Here is a 21,342-nt window from a genome sequence, read left to right as displayed (position 1 = left end):
GATTCTGAAAATGAACGATGGCCCAAGGTTGCTATGGAAATGAAAACCAGTCAAAAGACAGAGCCATCAAAAAAAGGTTTGGGCAATGGAGTTTGGCGCGGGCAGGCTGTAGGGAGTTGTGTGTGGAGCAGTTTAAATAAGAAAACCTGAAGACTAAATCCAGGAATGTGGAAAAGAAAAGTAAAATTATTGCCACTGCTTTAGTTGTTTTTGAAGTGACCGATTAACTGGAGCTGGCCATTTTGGTGAAAGCTGCACCCATGGGACTTAGGCTGGTTGGGAACAGCTGTTGAAGGAAAATTACTATTTAAAGTCTGGGTGGAGACATGAACTGGAGTTCTAGAATCATAGAATCCCTAAAATGCAGAAGGAGTCCATTCAGCCCATCGAGTCTGCACCAACACCAATCCCACCTGGGCTCTATCCCCATAACCCCACATATTTACCCTGCTAATCCCTTTAACCTATGCATCCCAGGACACTAAGGGACAATTTAGCATGGCCAATGCACCAACCCACACATCTTTGAATTGAGGGAGGAAACCTGAGCACCCAGAGGAAACCCATATAGACCCTGGGAGAATGTGCAAACTCCACACAGACAGTGACCCGAGACCAGAATTGAACCCAGGTCCCGGGAGCTGCGAGGCAATAGTGCTAACCACTGTGCCGCCCATGACCTACCTGACAAAGACAGAGTTTTGAAGGGCTTTGTGGCTGAGCATGATACCAGATATGATAAAGGGATTGCCAGTAAATCCATGAAATCTATATATCTGTATTTAAAATCTAATTTATAGGGCTGGATCCTGAGCTCACATTTGCCATCCGCAGGGCCGATGGTGAGGGCACAATATCCAGCGAAACCCAGAAGTCACGAACCAGGGAGATTGTGACTTCCGATTATTGCTGTCCTTCACCCACAACAGGCGTGAACCTGATTTACGTGCAATTAAATATATTTCCATCATATTAAATACTCCCACTCCCTTCCTCCCTCCAGCCAGATATTGAGACCCAGCATATTTTTAAAGGTTTGTAACAGATTATGTTTGTATCAGATATGAAGATTTGGCAAGATTCCCCCTGTAGCTTATACCAAATACAATTTGCCTGTTAACCCATGTTTAGTTTATATTGATTTTGGTTTGAATGTTGCAGTAAAAGTTAGAAAAGAAATGAAAGCTTGTCCATTGGTTTCTTATAGAGTCATAGAGGTTTATAGCATGGAAACAGGCCCTTCGGGCCATGCCACCCTTTTTTCAAAACCCCTAAGCTAATCCCAATTGCCCACATTTGGCCCATATCCCACTATACCCATCGTACCCATGTAACTATCTAAATGCTTTTTAAAAAGACAAAATTGTACCCGCCTCTATTATTCCCTCTGGCAGCTTGTTCCAGACACTCACCACCCTGTGTGTGAAAAAATTGCCCCTCTGAACACTTTTGTACCTCTCCCCTCTCACCTTAAACCCATGCCCTCTAGGTTTAGACTCCCCTACCTTTGGGAAAAGATATTGACTATCTAGCTGACCCGTCCCCCTCATTATTTTATAGACCTCTATAACATCACCCCTCAGCCTCCTACGCTCCAGAGAAAAAAGTCCCAGTCTATTGAGCCTCTCCTATAACTCAAGCCATCAAGTCCGTGTAGGCTCCTGGTAAATCTTTTCTGCACTCTTTCTAATTTAATAATATCCTTTCTATAATAGGATGAACAGAATTGCATGCAGCATTCCAAGTGTGGCCTTACCAATGTCTTGTACAACTTCAACAAGACATTCCAACTCCTGTATCAATGTTCTGACTGATGAAACCAAGCATGCCAAATGCCTTCTTCACCACTCTGTCTACCTGTGACTCCACTTCCAAGGAGCTATGAACATGTACTCCTAGGTCTCTTTGTTCTGTAATTCTCCTCAATGCCCTAGCATTAGCTGAATAAGTCCTGCCCTGGTTCAATCTACCAAAATGCATCACCTCGCATTTGTCTAAATTAAACTCCATCTGCCATTTGTTGGCCCATTGGCCCAATTGATTAAGATCTCATTGCAATTGGAGATAATTTTCTTCACTGTCCACCATGCCACCAATCTTAGTGTCATCTGCAAACTTACTAACCGTGCCTCCTATATTCTTATCCAAATCATTAATATAAATGACAAACAACAGTGGACCCAGCACTGATCCCTGAGGCACACCGCTGGTCACAGGCCTCCAGTTTGAAAAGCAATTCTCTACAACCATCTCTGGCTTCTGTCAAGAAGCAAATTTTGTATCCATTTAGATACCTCACCCTGGATCCCGTGAGATTTAACCTTATGCAACAACCTACCTTGTCAAAGTCCTTGCTAAAGTCCATGTAGACAACATCAACTGCACTGCCCTCATCTACCTTCTTGGTTACGCCTTCAAAAAACGCAATCAAATTTGTGAGACATGATTTTCCACTTACAAAGCCATTCTGGCTGTCCCTAATCAGTCCTTGCATCCCTAAATACCTGTATATCCTGTCTCTCAATTGTTCCTTCCATTGGAGTTGTTTGGTAAGTTCCGTTCTTTGAGCCTATTGGTCTCCATGGGGACCACAACATAAACCTATCACTGCCCTAAGTGGGATTAACTAACTCAGCACAGCCAGAAATACTTTGTGGATATTTTAATTCAAGTTCAACATATACTATTCTCTCCCACCCCCTCTTAAGCCTCTCTGCTTCTGCCCAATTTTCCTCAATGTATCACCTATAGTTTGGGAACTCCAAATGGGACAGCATGATGGCACAGTGGTTAGCATTGCTGCCTCACAATGCCAGGGACCTGGATTCAATTCCTGGCTTGGGTCACTGTTTATGTGGCATTTGAACATTCTCCCCATGTCTGTGTGGGTTTCCTCTGAATGCTCCAGTTTCCTGCCTCAGCCCAAAGATGTGCGGGTTAGGTGGACTGGCCATGCTAAATTGCTCCTTAGTGTTAGGGGGACTAGCTAGGATAAGTGCATAGGGTTATGGGGATAGGGCCTGGGTGGGATTGTGGTTGGCGCAGACTTGATGGGCCGATTGGCCTCCTTCTGCACTGTAGGGATTCTATGATTCCACTGTTGATAGATGAGATTGATATTTTCACCAGGGGATCAAGTCTAGTCTCTGCCTTTCTGAATGACACGAACATTTCATGAACACACTATAATCGCACACCCGATACTCCAGAGATCAGGAATCAGGTGGACACAACGAAAAGATGTCCCAAAGTGCTTCACAGCTCAGGAATTAGTTTAGGGATGTAATTAATGTTGTAACAAAGGAAACACAGTAGCCAGTTTGTGCACAGCACAGGGAAATAGTGGCATAATGGTTTCTGGAAATGTCATTTGACTAGTGATCAAGAGATTCAGGGCAATTAATATTTTTAATCAGTAAGGTAATTAAGTTATGGGGATAAGGTGGGAAGTAGAGTTGAGGATTAACACATCAGATCAGTCATGTTCTCACTGAATGGTGCACAGACTCAAACCGGCTGAATGGGCTACTTCTGCTCCCATGTCTTAAGCTCTCATGGCAATTTCCAACAGGCCCAGGTTTGAATCCCACCACAACAGATAATGAAATTTAAATTCAATAAAAAAAACTTGAGTATAAAGTTTAAAGATGACATTGAAACCATTGTCAATTATCAGAAAAATCTATCCTTTCTCTAAGGAAATCTGCCATCCTTACCTAGTCTGGCCCATTTGTGACTCCAGACCTCCAACAATGTGGTTGAATTGTAAATGGCCACTCAGTTGAAAGGCAATTAGGGATGGGGAATAGATGCGACACCCACCTCCGATGAATGAATGAACAGGAATGCGATGAGTTTTTGCGATGCTGGTTGAGGGGCGAATATTAATCAGGGAAAACTCCCTTGCCCTTCTTCCAAATTGTGGCATTGATCTTTTATTCACCCCCATGGGGCCTTTTGTGTCCACAAATGGGGCCTTAGTTTAATGTCTCATCAGAAAAGCAGCAACTGCAGGTCTACAACCATTTTGGCTGACAGCCATAAACCTCTACTTGTGTTGCTGGACTTCCAGTGGTACTTTTTAAAACTTTCTGCACTCAGAGCGATAATGTACTTTCCAAAGACCTTCCGAGGGGTTTGTGACATTGCCACAAATTTGTAAGACCCAGAAGACAGGTTCTGTCATCATCACTGCCAGAAATTGCTTTTGCTTCACCTCAGTGGTACTTTAAATGTTGTGCCTAAGACCTGAACTGGGCATGATTAAAACACGTCCTGTCCCGTTGCCCCTGCCTGCTCTGTGCCAAAATGGTTATTTATGGATATGGGGGGAGGACTTCTAGATCTAGGGTCTATGCGCTATTTTGGATACTCTGGAGTCTCCACAACAATTTGAAAATCCAGGCCATGATGTTCTGTACAATTGTTTTGTTTATAACAAGTTTATTTAGCTACATTGAATTCATTAGAATCTTGCTCTGACAGTGATGGAATGGATCCCTTTACTTATTCTTTTCTACCTATATGATCTTCATTTGCATATATTGGCTCAGAGATTTTGCAGTAGGAATAACAGTGAGGCTATCAACACTCCGTGTTATGGAGTAAATCCAACAGCAACTTCCAGCAATTGCCCACGCACAGTTAAACATGGAATTCAGGGAGCTTTGTTCTTCTACAAACTACACTACACTGGTACTGTGCCAAGGCATTTGGCATTCAAAAATATGAAGGATGTGAAGTTGTGGTACATATGCATTAGGTACCCACTAAGAATGACAGGAAAAGTTAGGGCTCATGCATTCACGTGCAGTGATTTTTTTTTACTGGCAAGATCAACCTTCATACTGTCAAACAACCTCTCTGGCACTGCAAATTATCAAATGCAGATTCTCATTCCTTTAGACCTTGATTAGTTTTGGAGTCTTTAAAAGGGGAAAATCATAATAAAGCTACTTTCAAGTTTTTATTTGTGTCTCTTTTTTCTCTCTCTTTCTTTTGCTTAATACCCTGGGAATATTGGGGCAGAAATAGGCCATTTGGCTCTTCAAGTCTCTGCACTGTTCAATAAGATCATGACTGATCTGGCTGTGGCCTCAACTTCACTTTCCTGTCTGATTGCTATAACCCTCGACTCTAACTCTAACTGCCTTGAATAAATTCAATGACCCAGTCACCACTACTTTGAGGAAGATGCACAGTGGTTAGCACTGCTGTTTCACAATGCCAGAGACTCGGGTTCGACTCCCGGCTTGGGTCACTGTCTGTGTGGAGTCTGTATGTTCTCCTCAGTCTGAAAGATGTGCTGGTTAGGTGTATTGGCCTTGCTAAATTCTCCCTCAGTGTACCCAGAGTGTGGGCTTTCACAGTAGCTTCATTGCAGTGGAAGCCTACTTGTGACAGTAATGAATAAACTTAGTTTCTAAACTTTAAGAAGATTCCACACACAAATGACCTTTCGGGAGAAAAAAAACTCTCCTTCATCTCTGTTTTACTTCTAAACATTGTCCACTCATTTTAGTTTCCTCTTTACATCTTTCCTTCCCTCATTTTATTTAGCATTCTGTACGTGATTCCACAGTGAAGGAAATATTCTAATTTATATTTCCCGGATTAGTCACTATGTGGCTCAATGATGATTCTTCAGTCTTGTTGGTGGAAGATGCTCTTGCTTACCTGCAGGGAGAACCACACTGTAATGCCTCTCAAATTATTGTAAATTGTCATTCAAAAACCCATGGAAGATCTGTGGTCAGCTAAAAGTATAATAATTGGCACATAGCACTGACCTCAAAACTGGGCCAATGTTATTGGATTAGTACAAAAACAGAAAATGCTGGAAAATCTCAGTAGGTCTGGCAGCCTCTGTGAGGAGAGAATAGAGCCAACATTTCGAGTCTAAAGACCCTTTGTCAGAGCTTTTATATTATTGGATTAGTGTTGCTTTTTTCCTATTAGGTTTAATATTGGTTTTTATTAAGGATGATACCTTCTCTCCAAAGCTAGTTAATACAGACATTGCCTATTCTTAAAATTGCAGTGGATCGACAAATATATTAAAATTAAATGAATGATATATCTATATGTCTCAAGTCAGGACTGCCATTTTGATCAATCCCATGCTAACTTTAAGAATTATTTCATTTCAGAAATTTGATGATAACGTTAAAAATATTTTTGCTTCATTTTTTTCTGTTGATCAAAGTACACAAAGAGGATTTATGAATGTCATTTAGGACATATGGATGTCATTTTAAGGCAGAACATTTATCTTGATATTTTTCAGACACCCTACTGTCCATCTGCTGGATTTGAGTCGAGGAGGATTTTCTCTTAATCTATTTGGTCAATCTGTATAGGTTCAATATGTTGACCAGCACTCTAAGCATCCATTGTTTGTCTAATGAAAATCTCTGTTTTGTGATTCTTCAGAACTTCATTCCAAAAGGTAGGGTAAAAATAAATATATCACTCAACTTGTGTCCATTTTAATTCACAATGCTAGTAACAAGATCAAACAACCATCTTACTTACTAGTGCACCTAAAATAATCATTTTGTTCAATGTGATTTCTAACATTTTGCTACACAGGTTTGAGATATTTTATGATCCTGAAGTCCTTGAAATAAATATAATTTCATTGTGCCTATTTAAAGAAAAAAGGTATTCATTTGGAAAAAGTTGCAGCAAAAAGACATTTCCTCAACCAAAATGCATCAAATGTAAGAACAAAGGGTACTTGTAGTGGATACGGTTTAACATATTATTGAAAATAAATCTGCATTGCCAATTGCATTCCTATGGTATTCCTGTCTATTCCTCATTAATGGGAAGGACCCCGGGTTAAAACAATATCAGTTTTGCCATGGTAATGACAGGCATCAAGTCACAATTAGTTACCTTTATGTGCAAGAGCTGTGAGCACAATATTTTAACACTGAAGTATAGAAGAAGTCACCTTCATTGACTAACACGCTTTTCCGGGGTCAGTACTCTTTTTCACAGAAAGGATTACAGGCAGAACTTTCACTAACTAAAATGTCAAACCCAAAGGAGATGTAAAAGTAACTACAAAAAATATAAGAATTGCTACCAACATTAACAACATGAAGAATTTCTGTTTCATTTTCTGTATATTTCAAACTGATTAAAAAAAACAAATTAATTTACAGAAAATCGTGCTGCCTATTGTACGGCTCCTTTAAAAGATATTCAGAATGTCTCAGGAATTTTAGAGATTTTCATTTTCGTTTTAACGGCTGCTCTTTTTAGTTTTCAAGAATAAAATTGCGCTGCCCACTTCTTATAAGATGCCTATTTAAAGTACAGTCTACTTTAGACTACATTTTGAGTTCTAACTATTCATGTTCCATTAAAATATATGAAACATATTCATTATAATGTACACTTCATTATCAAATGCTAAATGGCTGACTCCTAAGGGCCATCCACCCTCTCCCCTCCTTAATTCTGGCTGCTTTAGAAAATTATGTGAGACTTTTAGATTGATTTGCACTAAATTAGGGAAGTTTATACAGTGTTTATCAAGGTCTGTAATTATTAAAACTCAAACAAATGTTTGTTTTTTGTCCTGTTCTTTTACAGCCTTTAAATTTTGGAAGTTAACAAACGTGCAAGTTGCAAAATACATTCAATTCACATAATCTTCATTGTTTCATGCCAGGGATGTGCTACTGATGTGGAGATGTTTTTTTCAAAAATTGCCGTTCTCAATCAGTTTGCTTTGAACATTCTGCTTTTTTTTGTTAATACAGATGAAGCAGCTTGTGTGGCCCCCTCTCACCTCTCTTGAAGGCTGAGATATGGGTTCCTATTTTACTTGCTGCTGTTCATTTATCGACATGGCTTAATGTCACAACTATTTTCCTGTAGTCAGTGGTGCCAACTCTGCCAGAATAAAAGGACCGTAAAATGTTGCAGCTTACAACGCAGAATTATTCCATCTGTCAGTGCTTAAGGAAAGGAAAAATCGGAGAAGACAAGGAGTGAAGAAGAGAGGAAGAAAGTGTAATAAACAAAATAAGCTCACCAGTGATTTAAATGCATCTTTAAAAAACCTGGTGATAAATTTTGCTGACAGTTTTTCTGTTGTTTTTCCATTTCCCCCATGTATGGAAGCTTAGTAATATTAAGTATTTAAAGAATCTCAAAATTACACTTAAGCAGAAATATTTTTGCATCACAAATAAACACACAATTTTCCACCAGAGATGAAAATGGTAAAATTTCAAAAGTAATTTCACTTGAAAGGTTGCAATAATTATTCAGCATAGATAGGACCGTTATTTAATCCACAGATACACCAATAAAACAATGTAATTATCACCCTAAAATTACATGTTTCTTGCATGTCATATTGCTTCATATTTGGAACAAATGCAATTGATATGAATGTTCAATCTTTACCTTTTGTAGATGAATATGTTATGCTAAAAAATTACATCCCCTGTGGCTTCTAATGTTAGGAACTCAAGCTGCGTGTTCATGGCAAGGTATGAGATTACGATTTATTCTGAAATTGCTTCAATTTATAGGGTACGCTTCTCAGATAATGATTCTGTCCTTCTGTAAAAGGAATGCACTCCAGAGCTGTCTGACTCAAAGTGACTTGACTGTTGTATGCTTAATGTTACAATGCTGCTGCTTGAGTTTGATGTTCAGGGACTAATGTTCGGGAAAAATATTTCAGCCACCTTTCTTAAGGTGACTATCACCAATAGGTTCGCAGGGAATAGTGATATATAGTTCCTAGGTGATGCATTTATATAAATCATTCTAAACTAGTTAGTCTTGTACCTGGTTTAACTAAAAAACATCCTACATACATAAATTACCTGCATGAAATAGAGCTTGAATTTATACTTTTGCATGCAACTTCCTAAATTATTTAAATGATTAAAGAATATATTTAAAATTGCTACAAATTTAAGCTAAACATGCTTTCATGTTGTGTTTTGAATTCTTTTGTTAAAAAACAGGTGAGATATTTTGAACTTTAAATAAAAATGGGATTTATTTTTTCTTTTCTCCATTATCTTTGAACAACAGTTCTTTTTCATGAAACACTATTCTCTACAATGGATTTTGTTCCTCACCTAGTGAGGGAAGATGGTTTCGCTTCTCATTTCTGCCTTGTCCAATAATATTACATATATTAATATTATTTTGCTACAGGTAAATAATACTTTGATGCAAAGCAGATTTCATAATTCTTTGAATCCAATACGTTATTTCCAATTTGGTGTTCAAAAAGACAGTCCGTAACACAAAATCTATAAATCCTATTGCTTGATGTAAGCAGCAGAATTTAAAATGAGGTGTAAATGACCCAATATTGTATCAAGGTGATGCCATTCAGAATCCAGAAACAATTCCTTTGTATCAAACAAAATGGTGTTTCTTTTGAAATCTTCAACAGATTGAGGGATTAATGAAAACATTAATTGTCCTCATGGACTTGAGGCTTCTGTTTGGCAAAGGTAACTGGCTGGAGCAGGACAAGGTTGGAGGTTTTCTTATCAAAGCTGCACTGCTGGATTTCTGGCCTATTCCAGGCTTCATTTCCATCTAACCCTTGACACTAATGGTGCCAAAGGCTTTTGACTAATTGACAGATTGCAATGCACTAAAACTGCCTCACTAAATAATAAAGTTTACCCAAGGTATCATTTTTCACCCGTGCTCTGAATACATGGGATAAAAACGTAGCAATTTCAGCGAAAATCCAAGCCACTCAGATCTAATCACTGTTTAAGCCGCAGCTTTGTTCAACTGTATCTCCAATATGGCTTGAGATGTAAATGAAATGCAAAGAAGAACAAATCTTCAAATTCTATGATAGCTGTCCCTTAGCCATTTGATGCCGTAGTCTTATCAGCCAATTATATGCATACTGAAGTTTAGTGGCAGCATCAGTTGAACAGTACTGTCTAATGGTGGCCGCAATCCCACGCATTAACCAAACAAAAACTGCTTTCATAGACTTACAGCAGACTTAATATGAGACCAAGTAAGGTCAAAACAGGCAGGCTTTACTGACTAAATCCTGAAGATCCATTCTCATTTTTACTGAAGGATCTCCTAAGCAGTTTTGGATGCTCTTTATGATACATTGATCCAAACAGACTTTCATTAAAACTTTGATGCTTTTATTTTTAAGGCCAATAGCTTTCCCAGCACTGTATTACTCCTCAAAGTGCTGATTAAGCTTTCATGCATTAAGTGGCTTGTGTGCTATGGTGGCTTTTTTTCCTTTGATCTGCACGTGTACCACCCTGACTACTTTTCACAAAATAAATGGAATGTGAGTTTTTTTTAAGCATTAAAATAATTTTGATTGTTTAAATTCAGCAGAATCGAAACTGCTATTTTATTCTGAAGGTATGCTGTGTGTGTCAAAAGCTGTGAAGTGGCTCCTTACACAGGCAGGTCACGCGCAGAGTAATGTTCATTTTTTGGGAGGCCAATCCTGCCAGATTCTCACAGCTGGTTGGAGCCGTGGTTTTCCAGGTCTTTATCTCCAAAGGATATTATTGAGGAACACATATGGCACTCCAGGATGTAGCAGTAAATGAGATGAAATATTCTTATCACATGTTGCCTTTGGGAGTTAAGATAAAATTTCAGGGTTTTTCATCTACCTCAGGAGATTAAAAGAAAATAGTGAGAGTATAAAATATAAATGGACTATTACAAATGACTTGCTGTTTCTTATACGTGGCCTTTTCACATTCTGTGATATCACTGCATGCGGCACAGTGGTTAGCATTGCTGCCTCACAATGCCAGGGATCTGGGTTCAATTCCAGTCTTGGGTGACTCACTGTGTGGAGTTTGCACATTCTCCCTGTGTCTATGTGGGTTTCCTCCTGATGTTCTGGTTTCCTCTCACACTCCAAAGATGTGCAGGTTAGGTGGATTGGTCATGCTAAATTAGGGGTTGGTGTTAGGGGGATTAGTGGGAAAATACATAGGTTACAGGAAAGTGCCAGAGTTGGATCCTCTGTCGGAGAGTCAGCGCAGACTCGCTGGGTCAAATGGCCTCCTTCTGCACTGTAGGGATTCTATGTAAAAAAATCTTATGTCCAAAATATGCATTAGTTGATATTACCTTAATCACAAAGATCCCCTGCTTCTATCTCTATAACAATGCTCATCACCAACCCATCTCACTCCATCAGCTGCCAAAACTCTCACCCATGTATATGTCACCTCCAAACTCAATGTTCTCCTGGCCAGCCTCCTTAACAACTATTTCAATACTCTGTTCCTCTTATCCTGTCCCATACCAAGTCCTGGTCACCCATCACATGTGCCCACTTCACTGATCCACATTGATTTTATTCTCTAATTTAAAATTGTCATCTTTTTCTCCTTATCCCTCTAATCGTGTCCAATGTTATGACCAGGTTCAGATGGTTGAGCTGACTCCTCTCTTTGTCCCATTTCTGGGTTGGTTATGGCAGAGTTTGAATTTAAAAAGTAAGAAGTCTCACAGCACCAGGTTAAAGTTCAACAGGTTTATTTGGAATCACAAGCTCATGATTCTAAATATACCATTGGGCTTTAACCGGGTGTGTGAGACTTCTTTCTGTGCCCACCCCAGTCCAAAACTGGCACCTCCATCTCATGAATTTAAAAAGGAAGTGATATTGCTGATTCAATACATAAACTTAACTGCATGTAGCTTGGTTTTAGGACTAAGCCAGCCAGGTTCCTAAAGTTAACTAGCAATGAGTTAGTTTCACTGCTAAAACTCACTAAATTTAAAACACAAAGCTTAAAATGTGGAAATATGTCCAATTACACACTATTGCAAAAGCAACACATATAAAATGCAGCTCTCTCCTCACCCCCCCAACCAATAAGCACGCAGAAAAGAAATGAAGCACTGGAGGGTATTAGGTCTGAAACCTTGGCCAAATAAAACACTAAAGTCAGAAAAAGATATTCACAGATTGTCCAGATGTTTATATCTGAAGGATCATTTTCCAGATGTTTATATCTGAAGGAACTATTGGTATTTGGGTTTCTCACTGGAGCAGGCATGGCTGGTTCTCTTCTCTCTTGGAGACAGTTGTGTTGATTTAGAATCTTCCTTTAAGAGCTCTTAATTTGCAGCAATGAAGTCTTCTGGTGGGTTTTCAAATCACAGTCAACCCAGCTTTAACCAGAGAAGTTTTAGAGAAAGAGAGAGAGAGAGAATAAGGCTGTTTTCCCTTTTATCCTTGTGGCAGCCTATCTCTGTTCATTCAAATTCGGTACTTTTCACTCAAGAGCTGGATCACATGACTTCTTTGTGGTTTCAGTCTGGGCTTATTTTAGCCACTGTCTCTGGGAGCTCCTTAGACTTTGCCTCCACAATGCAGCTTGTGTACTTCACAAATACAGCATATTAGCTGCTGTAGGCCAGTGTCCTTTGTTTATTTAAAAATTCAATATAGACATATATAAATATATGTCCAGATGATGACATTATTAATTAATATTCTTCTAAATTAATATTCTATATAACTAATCTCTATAACAAAAAGGACAAATTGCCTTATAGTTAAGGAGGTTGCATCATCCACCTGAGCCAAAAGCTCTGGATTCGAGTCCCATTGCAAGGCTCAATGACCATGGAAGGTATGTTAATAACATGACCAACATGTTATGAACACAGCAAACCTTCCTCCATCCACTGTTGGCCAGCATTGCCTCCCCCCATCCTCTTTCCTTTCATTCAGTGAACTTTATCACCAGCTTAATCTCCCCACCTCTGGCTGCTCCCCAGCCTGCAGCCTCCTCCCTGTGGACCAGAGATTCCTCAGCAACACTGCTGTCACTCTTAACTGCTATAAAAGGAGATGGTGAAGGGTACCCTTTGGGGCTGAGGGGAAGGCCATGTACAATAATAGAGATGGGAGATGTTAGGAAAGGAAGGAGATGGAGAAGATTAATAGGCTTCAGGAAACACCAGAGGTGTAAAAGGCACAGAAGCATTTTACTGGGACGCAGAGAAGCAGAGGAAAATGTTGCAATCGGAGAATGGAACAATGGGGATTCAAAGTGACAATAGGGAAATGGAGAACTGGAGCGTGTTAGAGGCATGCAGAAGGCAATTAGAAAGAGATGGGATGAAAGAGGATGATGGAGGGCTTGAAGAGGATAAAGGCAGTGAGTGAATAGGAGATGAATATTAATAAGCAAATATAGAGCAAAACTGTTCCAACTCATGTTCTTTTGGTTTCACTGGAATACTGAAAAGAGAAAATAGTCAAAGCTCTGATAGGTACATGAGAACTAGCAACATGAATATGAATGTGACAGACAAACAAGATTTCATGCTTTAATATCCCATGAATAATGGCAAGGGAAATTTGTCGCTTTTCTTATTTTTCTCCTTGCCTGTTCTCTCACTGATTTCTCCTTTATCACCACCTAAACTCTTTCCTTCACAAATCTACCCCCATCTTTCTCTTCGATCAAACTCTGTTCATTGTTTTCAACAACTAACCTGCTTACTCCTCTTGCTGCCCAACCTGAACTCAAAGAATCCCTACGGTGCAGAAGGAGGCCATTCAGCCCATCGAGTCTGCACTGACCACAATCCAACCCGGGCCGTATCCCCATGCATTTATCCTAGCTAAACCCTGACTATCCAGCCATTCCCCTTCACCCATTGCACGTCAAATCTCACAGTCACATTTCAAATTCCACGTTGCTTTCAGCAGGTTTAAAGCCACAAATCTTCTATTCAAAAAGAATGGAGATGGCTTGGGTAGAAACTGGGAGGAGGACTCTCACCATTTTGCAACATTTAAGTGGACCCAGATTTCACATTCATAACATTGCCTCAAAAGCTACAACTTCCGATGTTATGATGCATCTCCAGAACCAAACACTTGGTAACTCAAATGCAACTTTTCCCTCAGCAGCAAAATAGATACTTACAAAAATATTTTATTATACCTACATACAGAAGATTTCATGCACATAAATCACACATATTAAGCCTTTTACTACACTGAAATTATATATACACATTACAGACACATATAGGCATTTCAACAGAGACAGTGGTAAACTTTGTTCACACACTGCACTCACCTGGTGACATAATTGTACTCGCAATAGCATTATCTTTCAACTCACATGGTTCTGCTTCCCACAGATAGAAATTGGAATGCCCTTTTTTGTATTGACACCTGCTGCAATTTGTCAATAAATTTCATGCTGCAAACAGCAGTGAGCGTCAGTTAAGGAGCTGCAACAAGCGCAACGTTGAGGATTGCCAGTTTTAGTGTCTAATGAGGTCTCCAATACTTGGCGCTGGCAACATAATGACAGTGGCAGTGACCGAGAAAGAAACCAAGCTAAAATTAAATGATCATCCTTCTGGTTCAGTTCCTTGAGATCTCTGCCTTTTGTGAAGTGAGGCCTTCCTGCATACTTATCAAATGCTGGCAGTAATCTATAAGGGGTTCAGGGAGACCATTTCAGATCGAAAAGCCAGACCTTGTATTTATATGTACATGGAAAATCCATGGGACTTTCTAAAATCTTCACAACCCACGATGTACTTTTGAAGGCTGCTCACTTTCATTTCTAGGCTAATGGACTGCTGGAAGTCATACTGTGGGGTCGCCCAGAGATCAATGTTAACGCCACTGTCTGCCTTGAAAGACATTAAGGACTGAGATTGGGGAGTACAGGGTCTAAATTCCAAATCTGCCAATGACACAAAACTTGACAGCATTGTGAACTTACAGTGAAGATAATGACAGACTTCAAGAGAAAATAGACAGGAGAGTGGAATGGTGTGCTAGTAGCAAGTGAAATTAAGTGCAGAGAAGTGTGGAGTGCTACATTTTGGTAGGAAGAATGAAAAGATTCAATAGAAAACAAAGGGTTCATTTCTAAAGGGATTCCGGAATAGAGAGATTTGGGGGTATAAGTGTACAATTTGTTGGAGGTGACAGAGCGGGTTGGAGGTACAGAGAATCCTGGGTTTTATAGAGGCACAGTGTATAAAAACATTGAATTTTTGTTGAACTTTTATACAATTCTAGTTTGGTCTCAACCAGAACATTGGGCAAGATTCTCTGGCCTCTCAGCACATGTTTCCTGCTGGCAAGTGGTGGCACATTGTTTGTTAGTGGTGGTATTCTCCAATCCCACTGCTGCCATTGACGTCATCCCATGTCGACGGGAAACTTGTGGGTGAGGGTGCACTGCTGGAGAGACAGGAGAACCCTGCCAGTGTGAACAACAGGAGAATTCTGCCCACTGGAGTGAATTTTGTAAGTTCTGAATGTCCAGCTAGCGTGAAGAGTTGTAGGTCCATTTTTTGGTGGGCTTTTACTCCTAATCTTATACACATAGTGCTTGAAAAGCTGGGCTAGATTGTTTCTAGCTATTACAGGCAGTGGATGGGGCTAAACTCGTCAGCCAGCCTGATCAGGCAGCAGAGGGAGCTACTGCGCGTGTGCAGACCTCTATGGCTGCACGTGCACAATTCTAACTGCAGAGGTCCGACAGAGAGGAGAGCTATCAGGCCTTTGCTGCTGCAGCTGGCCTCACAAAAAGCCCCCCACCCACAATCATAGGGGACAGTGATTGATGTAAGCCTCACAGCACCTGGAAATTTCACCCCACCTTCCCCACCCCAAAGGCCCTGCCCTCACATAGGCCTCACCCCCCTATGCCCCACCAGGCCCATCCCCTGGCACTGTATGGTGGACCATGCCAAGTCCCGGTGGACATTGCCAAGGTGCCAGGCTGGCAGTGCTCAGCCAAAGGGGAGCCCCCTGTCCTCCACCTCCTCAAGGGAGCCTCAATGGCTTTCTGTTCTACCAGCAAGGGCAACACAACTGTTTCCCCAGGAGGTGTTTTCCTCACCAAAGAGAACATCTCCCAGTGAGGCTGCAAAGGCAAGTAAGCCCGGACAATTGAGTGCAGGCTCGCTAAATAGACGTAAATGCAGGTTCAAATAAACATAGATAATATAATCAGTCTCTCACGGAAATAGGTGAAATCCAGTGCTGGTAAGATCACGAGAGCCAAGAAATCAAGCGTGATCAATTCCTTGGCTCTGTCCCAATTTTATCGGCTCAGTCCACCATTGATGAGTGGGGTGAACCAGTAAAATTGGGGCCATTGTGTCCAATTCTGGGCAGTTTTTGGAAGGATGTGACACCTTTAGAAAGAAAAGGAGCTTCAGTTAGGTGGATAGATTGGAGAAGCTGAGGTTGTGCTCTTTGAGGAAGAGAAAGTTGGGAGCAGAGTTGATAGAAACATTCAAAGTCTTTGCTGGTCTAGAAAGAATGGACAGAGAGCAACAAGTGCCATTGGCAAAAGGGTGGAGAAAAAGAGAAGACCAAAATAAGTGATTGGCAAAAAGATAGCAATGGCAATATGGGGTAATTTATTCCATGAGTTTTTTAGAGCAGGAACACACTGACGGTGTGGGGGAGTCAGATTCAACTGTGACTTCCAAAAGGGAATGGAATAAACACCAGGATGGTAAAAATTTGCAGGGCTCCCATTTGGGGAGTGGACTCCTCTTGTACCAACACAACACAGTAAACGACCTCCTTCTCTGCTGTAACTGTTCCATGCTTTTAATGCTGTAAGCCAATTTACACACATCAACATTTATCCTTCCTGCTACTTCTCTATGGACCATGGCTGATATTCTCAGTGTGCCAGTCGTGACTTGGTGACACAAGAGAATCAGCTTTGTATGTTCTGTGGCAGTTTCTCAGCGCTGCGTGTGTTTATGTCCAACGGCAAGTGTGATTTGATCTTGGGATTTGACATTTATAGAGCCAGGTTCTGCTTCAATTGATACTGTTTCCCCATTGGGTGTCAATTTGTCATTGTGCTTTTGTTCTTAGGTCCTTATTTCTGCGACAGATTCCTCTTTGCACTGTAATTTGTTCACTCCTGATTCAAGACTGCCAGAGAATATCCATCGAACCACTGATGGTTACGCCAGTCAGCCCGTTGTCTGTATGTCTCTTTGTGACAAAAATCCAAAGCCACCTACTCCCATGGATCTACCTTCTCCCATGACTTATCATAGAATTGTAGAATCCCTACAGTGCTGAGGAGGCCATTCGGCCCATCAAATCTGCACCAACTCTCTGGCAGCGTATCTTACACACATTTACCATGGCTATATCTTCCTTTGCATCAAATGTGAATCTAATTTCCCTTAAAAATTCTAATGGTCTCTGCTCCAATCATTTCCTACAACAGAGCAACCTGTGCTCTTAAAAGCCTCTGTGTAAAATTAATCTGCTAACCTCTTTTCTCAATCTCTTAATGGCAATTTTAAATTGAATGGCCCTCATCACTGAATTGATATTCCCTTATTCACCAACATCCTACATAATTAAAAAAAAACTCTTTACTTTCGTATTTGTGCAACCACACATTCCAAAAGTATTATCACGCATGCTGTGTAATCTGTGCATTGCAGTGGTTAACAGAAATTATAAATCCGATTGTCGTTACAATGAGAGTTTTGTTGCTGTGATAATTTACATAGCTTGAGTAGTTCTACAAGGGTTGGAACAAAACAAATAGATTCCACAACAAAGCGTGATATTATTCTATTCATCAATTCCCAGTCTAAGAAATATTAAAAGCTACTGAAGGTAATTTCATTCAAACTCTTACATTCCCTTTTTAAATCTTCCTACACTGATTATTTTGCCTGTCATATTTCAGGTCACACCAGACCCCCCGAGAGGTTGAGGGGTGCATGGGACAATGGGGACTCCCTGACAACATGAAGGGTGCTTAGAAATATCAGTTAGTTCTTTCATTTTGGCTTGAAGTGTTTTGGTAAAGTATCCAGGTGACAGACAACATTGATGTTAAAGTGCTGGAAAATATTATGCTTCCTTTCTTATTTAAACAGAAGAGCGTCAAAATGTACTGTATAAATATAGGAAATGTATGAAACTAAGCAAATAATTAATTTAACAATGTTATAACTTCCTTCCATATTTATAGAGGAATGTTTTTCATTATCTCTTTGAGCAAATAAAATATGAATGAATCAAGGTTATAATATAAATACATGTCCTTTTTATTTAAACAGGAGCTCAAGAGGTCATCAGTTTTTCAGTTGTCTCTTTATGGGTTGATTATCCATAGTAAATTGCCCATAGTGTCAGGGGAACTAGCAGGGTAAATATGTGGTATTAAGGGGATAGGCCTGGGTGGGACTGTGGTCGGTATAGGCTTGATGGGCCCAATGTCCTCCTTCTGCACTGTAGGGATTCTATGATTCAAATTCTCCAAATACGTGATATTCAAAGAGACAAATCTCGTTTCATATTCCAGTAATGGGTGACCCAGGATATCTTGGATTTTGAGTAACTCAACAAGAGTCAATCAGCATATCTGGGAAATTACCAGGGAGATACGAACAAGAAAGTGTATGAAAATGTCAAAACCCTTGGCTTCAGCTAGCTGGTATATGTACTCCTTTTAAAATGACTGCAGGGTCCAAGGGGCAGCCACTATTGCATCATCTTTATCACAGATTACCCTGACACTGGTCTCAGCATATTTCACAGAAGTCGGTGTTTGGTAATTTATTATTTGCTGAGCACGGACAACATACAATTTTGATGTTCATTTGTTTATCCCCTTTACTTGAATTCAAGAAATGATACCCATCACTTGGAACGTGAAACTACTTTGACCAAACAACGGTCATGCTTACAACAAGCCCACCCACAAAGAGATGGGCTTGTCCTAGAAAATCCAAATCATTTATATAGAGTTTCCTTGGATATGTTGCTCTATCTGAAGCAATTGACTGTGTATCTGTTACTCCCTAGAATTTTGAAAATATTCATGTTCTGGTCATCTTTTTACACTTCCATGATTTCCCTATTTAATTGATGGAACTCCTATTTCAACTGTAAACATTTTCCAACAAAGCAGGATGAATCTAACTTTTGACCTACAGAAAGTGGGTGAAAAATGTCACTGACACTGTTGGCAAGCAGTATTTACACAGCAATAATTTGCTCACTGATCCTCAGTTTGGTTTCTGTCAAGTTTGAAGATTGCTTTACATTAACACTGCAATAAAGTTACTGTAAAAATCCCCTAGTCGCCTCAGTCCGGTGCCTGTTCAGGTTCACTGAGGGAGAATTTAGCATGGCCAATGCACCTAACCAGGACATCTTTCGGATTGTTGGAGGAAACTGGAGCACCCGGAGGAAACTGACACAGACATGGGGAGCATGTTTAGACTCTGCACAGACAGTGACCCAAGGCAGGAATCAAACATGGGTCCCTAGTGCTGTGAGGCAGCAGTGCTAACCACTGTGCCACCGTGCCACCCCTCCTAACCTTATTATGGTCATAGTCCAAACATTGACAAAAGAGCTGAAGGCTCTTGGTGGAGGGTAGGTGAGAACGCTTGTGCGTAACACCAGACCAAGTGTGGCATCAAGGAAGTCACTGAGAATCAGGGGAAATTTCTCCACTGGTTGGAGTAATACCCAAGACAAAGGAAGATGGTTGTAATTGCTGGAGGCCATTCATCTCAGTTCCAGGCAATGAATAGGAGTTCCTTAGTGCCCAACCACCTTGAGCTGCTTCATCAATGACCTTCCCTCCATCACGTTCAGCACCATTCACAACTCCTCACATAGTGAAACAGTTTGTGTCTATCCGCAACAAGACCTGGACAACATTCGGATTTGGGCTAATAAATAATAGGTCACATTCATGCCACACAAATGCCAAACAATGACCATCCCCAGCAAAAGAGAATTTAACCGTTGCCCCTTGATATTCAATGGCATTACCATCTCTGAATCTTCCACTATCAGCATCCTGAGGGTTACAATTAATCAGAATTCTGAATTGGACTAGCCATATAAATACTGTGGCTACAAGAGCAGATCAAGGATCAGGAATTCTCTGGTGAGTAACTCTCATCCTGAGATTCCCTTTTCCTTCCAAAACCTGTCCACCATCTACAAGCACTTATCAGGGTGTCATGGAATATTCTCCACTTGCCTGGATGAGCGCAGCTCCAACAGCACTCAGCAAGCTTTATAGTATCCAGGTCAAAGCAATCCGCTTGACTGGTATCTCCTCCATCAATTTAAACATTCACTCCCTCCACCACCAATGCACAGTGGCAGCAGTGTCTATTATATATAAACTGCAGCAACACACTAATGCCCCTTCGGCAGCACCTAGAAGGGGAAGAACAGCAGGCCAATGGGAACACCACCACCTCATTTTCTCCTTCACACACACCATCCTCAAGTGGAGCTAAAGCAACGCTCCTTCACTATTGCTGGATCAAACTCCCTTCCTAACAGTGCTGCGGGTGTACCCACAACACATGGAATGCAGCAGTTCAACAAGGCAGCTCACCACCACCTTCTCAAGGGCAACTAGGGATAAAAACACAGGAGCAGATGGAGGCCCTTTAAGCCTGCTCTGCCATTCATCACGATGATGACTGATCGTCCAACTCAATAGTCTAATCCTGCTTTCTTCCCATAACCTTTGATCCCTTTTGCCCCAAATGCTATATCTAGCTACCTCTTGAAACATGGGCAACAAATGGGATGGGCAACAAACATTAGCCTTGCCAGCGCAGCCCACATCCCATGAAAGGATTTATTGAAAATCAGGTGAGGTAGGGCAGAAGTTCAGCGCATTGGTTTTGCCATCACAGTGATCTATGGTGATTCCTCCCTTCATAGTGTACTGTCGCCCTGAGTCAGGTAGAGAACAGAGGGTATTGTGTTTCCCCGAGAAAGGAAAGAACCATGAAGAACTTGAGGTATCTCTCACCTACTCTGTATAGGCTCACTCAGAGGAACAGCCACAGGTCAGCTGCAGTATGAGGCAGTTTAAGGAATTATTGGAATAATTATGATGGATTGCTTTACCTCTGAACAAACCAGACTCCCTGCTCTGGGACAAAAGTGGTCTCCAAGCCTCGGCCAACAGTAAGCTTTTAAACCTGTGCATTTAAAGCATGTGATAGAATATATATGTAGGGGAAATGTGGTTAGCTCACCAGTTTAACAGCGGCTTTCAAAACTATGCAACTGGTAAAAGATGTTTCCGACCAAAGTGAGCAGAAATAGCAAATTAATCCAGTTCCTTACGTTTGAAATAAAGAGATGAGACCAAAGGAAAACCTCCAGCCCTTTAGTTCTACGAATGAAGCTTCTTGAATGGGAATCTCACACAGCCAGAGGGAGGACTCAAGTACACTTACACATTGACCCCAATCAGAGTTCCCACATTCCACAACGGATTTAACTTATTGCTCACACAA

General features: G+C 40.7%; 1 long non-coding RNA gene across 2 annotated transcripts in view; it reads left to right on the top strand.

The window, feature by feature from the left end:
• The window catches only part of LOC145352248 (uncharacterized), a 36,051-nt gene extending 27,032 nt beyond the window's left edge, over positions 1-9,019 (top strand). Inside the window, exons 2-3 of one of the 2 annotated variants that reach the window (XR_013888521.1) lie at positions 6,287-6,448; positions 7,776-9,019. This is a non-coding gene — a long non-coding RNA (uncharacterized LOC145352248). Of the gene's footprint in view, positions 1-6,286; positions 6,449-7,605; positions 7,721-7,775 lie in introns of those variants that run through there. The other variant, XR_013888520.1, reaches the window with a different exon arrangement.
• The last annotated feature ends 12,323 nt before the right edge of the window (positions 9,020-21,342 follow it).

The sequence above is a fragment of the Carcharhinus amblyrhynchos genome, chromosome 14 (assembly GCF_965287045.1).
Source record: "Carcharhinus amblyrhynchos chromosome 14, sCarAmb.v2.hapA, whole genome shotgun sequence".
Classification (NCBI taxonomy): Eukaryota; Metazoa; Chordata; class Chondrichthyes; order Carcharhiniformes; family Carcharhinidae; genus Carcharhinus; species Carcharhinus amblyrhynchos.
The sequence above is the reverse complement of the archived record's forward strand: the minus strand, read 5'-3'. Positions and strand labels throughout refer to the sequence as shown.